The sequence below is a fragment of the Ambystoma mexicanum genome, chromosome 3q (genome assembly GCF_040938575.1).
Source record: "Ambystoma mexicanum isolate Mex_15411 chromosome 3q, UKY_AmexF1_1, whole genome shotgun sequence".
In the NCBI taxonomy this organism is placed as follows: Eukaryota; Metazoa; Chordata; class Amphibia; order Caudata; family Ambystomatidae; genus Ambystoma; species Ambystoma mexicanum.
The window spans coordinates 1139101124-1139106123 of record NC_090926.1 but is presented as its reverse complement, the minus strand read 5'-3'; the positions used below and the strand labels follow the sequence as shown (position 1 = coordinate 1139106123).

The window sequence follows — 5000 nt, the reverse complement described above, 5'->3', positions numbered from 1 at the left end:
ATTTGCATAGAGACAGCCCCTGCCCAGGCATGCTTCCAAACAGGACACTGTTAACAGTTTCAATTTGGAGCTGGCAGAAGCCAGTGCAACCTAGTGAAGGTGAGGCTCTGCTGCCTGGCCGCTTGCTAGGTTTATTAGCACAGATCTGTCCCTGGCACTTAGTCTGAGCTTGGCAGGGAGGGGAAATGGCATTTAGGGAACTTGGGCCAGACCATAGAGATTCTGACTTTTGAATGCATTTTCAAGGGTCATGGGAGGGCCAAAAGGGAACGGTGCAGAGCGGCATAAAGTAAGGGGCGGAGGAGACATTGTGTGTGGCTAAAGTGTTAAGTTTATAGTAGAAACAGGTTTGCTCAGGAGTAGTCGTGGCCGAGTGATTAAGGCGATGGACTAGAAATCCATTGGGGTTTCCCCGCGCAGGTTCAAATCCTGCCGACTACGGTGCAGCGCCCGCTTTTATTGTTTACTCTTTTCTGGTGTGGAAAACAATCTTAAAATAGCAGTATAATACAATTACTAAAGGAGGCTGCGGCGCACTTGAGCTATTCAAGCAAGATCCTAGGAGTAAAAGCGGCTTCATCCTTTAGGCCAACGCAGAGAAACTGGTACGTTTTGACGGGTTTCGTTTTGCAATTTCAAACATATATGTACATTTAAAAGAAACTTGTGAGGAGAAAGAACGGTGCATGATGAGAGAGAAGGGTGGAAAGTACAGGACAAGATCTAGAGGCAAGGCGGTAGAGACTAAGGACTCTTCTGTGTAAGCACAGCACGATCTTTCGAGTGAGAGTTTCACTCTCATGGGTAGTCGTGGCCGAGTGGTTAAGGCGATGGACTCGAAATCCATTGGGGTCTCCCCGCGCAGGTTCGAACCCTGCTGACTACGCCTCGGTTTGAACTGAGCTGCAATTTTGCAATTTGCTCAGAAATGTCCCCAAAACAAGATGTAAACATGCATGTTGATTATAGGATGGACGATAAAGCAGACATTGGGAAGACTCCCATCCAGGACTCTCTGACTGTTAGGGGTGGGGGCCACGATTATATTTCCACCCTGACACTAGTTGCCGCTAGAGCCATCGACGCCTGGCATCGCCTCCGTCTGTAAGAAGCCCATCCTGCGCTTTTCCTTGCCTGCATCTTTACAGCAGATATTGGGAGGGGTCCATGTGGATACAGAGGATGGAGCAACTGGCACGCAAGCTATCTGCCGAGCCTTTTTTGTGTGTCAGCACAAGGGTTCTCGTGTCACTTCTAGACCTTCCTTGGCAGATGCATTCAGGAGAGGCCCCCTACCTGCGACACAGTGAAAGTACAGTCTTTTGCTGCCCTGTGCAAGCTAGGGGACTGAAGGCACAGCTTTCTGCCACAACAGCAGAGAGCAGAGGAAGGGCGCCCAGGAGGACCGTCAGAGGGTGGTGAGACCCCTGTCCTCTCAGCCCCGATCGGCCCCGATCGGCCAAGACCTCTCTATTTGGGCAGAAGGGACCCATTCTGCGGTCCTCTGAGGCTTAGGGCCACATGCCCAGAAGGCCCACCACCCAAATCTTTGCCATATGGCTTAGACTAACTACCGGACCACTCGTGCGGCCATTTATTCCTCTGGAGCCTGTCAAAATGGCCTGCCGAAATTGGCTCCCAGGAGGCCTCTGCAACTCGATTTGCATAGCGACAGCCCCTGCCCAGGCATGCTTCCAAACAGGACACTGTTAACAGTTTCAATTTGGAGCTGGCAGAAGCCAGTGCAACCTAGTGAAGGTGAGGCTCTGCTGCCTGGCCGCTTGCTAGGTTTATTAGCACAGATCTGTCCCTGGCACTTAGTCTGAGCTTGGCAGGGAGGGGAAATGGCATTTAGGGAACTTGGGCCAGACCATAGAGATTCTGACTTTTGAATGCATTTTCAAGGGTCATGGGAGGGCCAAAAGGGAACGGTGCAGAGCGGCATAAAGTAAGGGGCGGAGGAGACATTGTGTGTGGCTAAAGTGTTAAGTTTATAGTAGAAACAGGTTTGCTCAGGAGTAGTCGTGGCCGAGTGGTTAAGGCGATGGACTAGAAATCCATTGGGGTTTCCCCGCGCAGGTTCAAATCCTGCCGACTACGGTGCAGAGCCCGCTTTTATTGTTTACTCTTTTCTGGTGTGGAAAACAATCTTAAAATAGCAGTATAATACAATTACTAAAGGAGGCTGCGGCGCACTTGAGCTATTCAAGCAAGATCCTAGGAGTAAAAGCGGCTTCATCCTTTAGGCCAACGCAGAGAAACTGGTACGTTTTGACGGGTTTCGTTTTGCAATTTCAAACATATATGTACATTTAAAAGAAACTTGTGAGGAGAAAGAACGGTGCATGATGAGAGAGAAGGGTGGAAAGTACAGGACAAGATCTAGAGGCAAGGCGGTAGAGACTAAGGACTCTTCTGTGTAAGCACAGCACGATCTTTCGAGTGAGAGTTTCACTCTCATGGGTAGTCGTGGCCGAGTGGTTAAGGCGATGGACCCGAAATCCATTGGGGTCTCCCCGCGCAGGTTCGAACCCTGCCGACTACGCCTCGGTTTGAACTGAGCTGCAATTTTGCAATTTGCTCGGAAATGTCCCCAAAACAAGATGTAAACATGCATGTTGATTATAGGATGGACGATAAAGCAGACATTGGGAAGACTCCCATCCAGGACTCTCTGACTGTTAGGGGTGGGGGCCACGATTATATTTCCACCCTGACACTAGTTGCCGCTAGAGCCATCGACGCCTGGCATCGCCTCCGTCTGTAAGAAGCCCATCCTGCGCTTTTCCTTGCCTGCATCTTTACAGCAGATATTGGGAGGGGTCCATGTGGATACAGAGGATGGAGCAACTGGCACGCAAGCTATCTGCCGAGCCTTTTTTGTGTGTCAGCACAAGGGTTCTCGTGTCACTTCTAGACCTTCCTTGGCAGATGCATTCAGGAGAGGCCCCCTACCTGCGACACAGTGAAAGTACAGTCTTTTGCTGCCCTGTGCAAGCCAGGGGACTGAAGGCACAGCTTTCTGCCACAACAGCAGAGAGCAGAGGAAGGGCGCCCAGGAGGACCGTCAGAGGGTGGTTAGGCCCCTGTCCTCTCGGCCCCGATCGGCCAAGACCTCTCTATTTGGGCAGAAGGGACCCATTCTGCGGTCCTCTGAGGCTTAGGGCCACATGCCCAGAAGGCCCACCACCCAAATCTTTGCCATATGGCTTAGACTAACTACCGGACCACTCGTGCGGCCATTTATTCCTCTGGAGCCTGTCAAAATGGCCTGCCGAAATTGGCTCCCAGGAGGCCTCTGCAACTCGATTTGCATAGAGACAGCCCCTGCCCAGGCATGCTTCCAAACAGGACACTGTTAACAGTTTCAATTTGGAGCTGGCAGAAGCCAGTGCAACCTAGTGAAGGTGAGGCTCTGCTGCCTGGCCGCTTGCTAGGTTTATTAGCACAGATCTGTCCCTGGCACTTAGTCCGAGCTTGGCAGGGAGGGGATATGGCATTTAGGGAACTTGGGCCAGACCATAGAGATTCTGACTTTTGAATGCATTTTCAAGGGTCATGGGAGGGCCAAAAGGGAACGGTGCAGAGCGGCATAAAGTAAGGGGCGGAGGAGACATTGTGTGTGGCTAAAGTGTTAAGTTTATAGTAGAAACAGGTTTGCTCAGGAGTAGTCGTGGCCGAGTGGTTAAGGCGATGGACTAGAAATCCATTGGGGTTTCCCCGCGCAGGTTCAAATCCTGCCGACTACGGTGCAGCGCCCGCTTTTATTGTTTACTCTTTTCTGGTGTGGAAAACAATCTTAAAATAGCAGTATAATACAATTACTAAAGGAGGCTGCGGCGCACTTGAGCTATTCAAGCAAGATCCTAGGAGTAAAAGCGGCTTCATCCTTTAGGCCAACGCAGAGAAACTGGTACGTTTTGACGGGTTTCATTTTGCAATTTCAAACATATATGTACATTTAAAAGAAACTTGTGAGGAGAAAGAACGGTGCATGATGAGAGAGAAGGGTGGAAAGTACAGGACAAGATCTAGAGGCAAGGCGGTAGAGACTAAGGACTCTTCTGTGTAAGCACAGCACAATCTTTCGAGTGAGAGTTTCACTCTCATGGGTAGTCGTGGCCGAGTGGTTAAGGCGATGGACTCGAAATCCATTGGGGTCTCCCCGCGCAGGTTCGAACCCTGCTGACTACGCCTCGGTTTGAACTGAGCTGCAATTTTGCAATTTGCTCAGAAATGTCCCCAAAACAAGATGTAAACATGCATGTTGATTATAGGATGGACGATAAAGCAGACATTGGGAAGACTCCCATCCAGGACTCTCTGACTGTTAGGGGTGGGGGCCACGATTATATTTCCACCCTGACACTAGTTGCCGCTAGAGCCATCGACGCCTGGCATCGCCTCCGTCTGTAAGAAGCCCATCCTGCGCTTTTCCTTGCCTGCATCTTTACAGCAGATATTGGGAGGGGTCCATGTGGATACAGAGGATGGAGCAACTGGCACGCAAGCTATCTGCCGAGCCTTTTTTGTGTGTCAGCACAAGGGTTCTCGTGTCACTTCTAGACCTTCCTTGGCAGATGCATTCAGGAGAGGCCCCCTACCTGCGACACAGTGAAAGTACAGTCTTTTGCTGCCCTGTGCAAGCTAGGGGACTGAAGGCACAGCTTTCTGCCACAACAGCAGAGAGCAGAGGAAGGGCGCCCAGGAGGACCGTCAGAGGGTGGTGAGACCCCTGTCCTCTCAGCCCCGATCGGCCCCGATCGGCCAAGACCTCTCTATTTGGGCAGAAGGGACCCATTCTGCGGTCCTCTGAGGCTTAGGGCCACATGCCCAGAAGGCCCACCACCCAAATCTTTGCCATATGGCTTAGACTAACTACCGGACCACTCGTGCGGCCATTTATTCCTCTGGAGCCTGTCAAAATGGCCTGCCGAAATTGGCTCCCAGGAGGCCTCTGCAACTCGATTTGCATAGAGACAGCCCCTGCCCAGGCATGC

The 5000-nt window shown here is 51.3% G+C and overlaps 5 non-coding genes across 5 annotated transcripts; all 5 read left to right on the top strand.

Moving 5' to 3' along the window:
* The first annotated feature begins 804 nt into the window (after positions 1 to 804).
* On the top strand, positions 805 to 886 carry TRNAS-CGA (transfer RNA serine (anticodon CGA)). Its single transcript has one exon. It is a non-coding gene; the product is annotated as a tRNA-Ser (tRNA).
* A 1132-nt stretch (positions 887 to 2018) lies between these two features.
* On the top strand, positions 2019 to 2100 carry TRNAS-AGA (transfer RNA serine (anticodon AGA)). Its single transcript has one exon. It is a non-coding gene; the product is annotated as a tRNA-Ser (tRNA).
* Positions 2101 to 2463: 363 nt separating this feature from the next.
* Positions 2464 to 2545, top strand: TRNAS-CGA (transfer RNA serine (anticodon CGA)). The gene has a single exon. It is a non-coding gene; the product is annotated as a tRNA-Ser (tRNA).
* A 1122-nt stretch (positions 2546 to 3667) lies between these two features.
* TRNAS-AGA (transfer RNA serine (anticodon AGA)) lies at positions 3668 to 3749 on the top strand. The gene has a single exon. It is a non-coding gene; the product is annotated as a tRNA-Ser (tRNA).
* A 363-nt stretch (positions 3750 to 4112) lies between these two features.
* Positions 4113 to 4194, top strand: TRNAS-CGA (transfer RNA serine (anticodon CGA)). Its single transcript has one exon. It is a non-coding gene; the product is annotated as a tRNA-Ser (tRNA).
* The last annotated feature ends 806 nt before the right edge of the window (positions 4195 to 5000 follow it).